The sequence below is a fragment of the Elephantulus edwardii genome, unplaced genomic scaffold (assembly GCF_000299155.1).
Source record: "Elephantulus edwardii isolate Elephantulus edwardi_28Jun2011 unplaced genomic scaffold, EleEdw1.0 scaffold00064, whole genome shotgun sequence".
In the NCBI taxonomy this organism is placed as follows: Eukaryota; Metazoa; Chordata; class Mammalia; order Macroscelidea; family Macroscelididae; genus Elephantulus; species Elephantulus edwardii.
In genome coordinates this window covers 15313879-15314391 of record NW_006399814.1, presented here as the reverse complement: position 1 = coordinate 15314391, position 513 = coordinate 15313879, and positions in this window count along the sequence as shown.

Genomic DNA, 513 nt, shown 5'->3' with positions numbered 1-513 from the left:
GGTAATGAGCACTGCTGCTGTCAACAGTCCACTATTTCTCTTTTTTAGAGCATCCGGTTCTGTTTGGTACGTAACTGGAAGAAGAATCACTGTGCAAGTATAGATATGAGCATACTCCATTCTAGTCATTTACGCCAAACAATTTAACAAAGCGGCTGGATCTATTTACACTCCCTCCAACAGTATATGAGAGTTTTGATTATTTCACATCTTTGCCAACAATTGCTATTTTCTGGATTTTTCACATTAGCCCTTTAGTGAGTGTGTAGTGGTAGCACAATATGGTTCAGATTTGCATTTCCAGGATGATTCATACAGCAGAGCACCTTTTCCTGTACGTATTAGACATTTAGATTTCCTCTGTACAAATTGCTGTTGAAGTACTTGGATGTGAACTTTTTTTTAAGCTCCTTAGTGTGTTTCAACATGTATGCAGAGCAGATTATCCGAGAGGCTGGGCTCTATGAGGAGAATTGTGGCATCAGGATTGGTGGAAGATCTATTAACAATCTC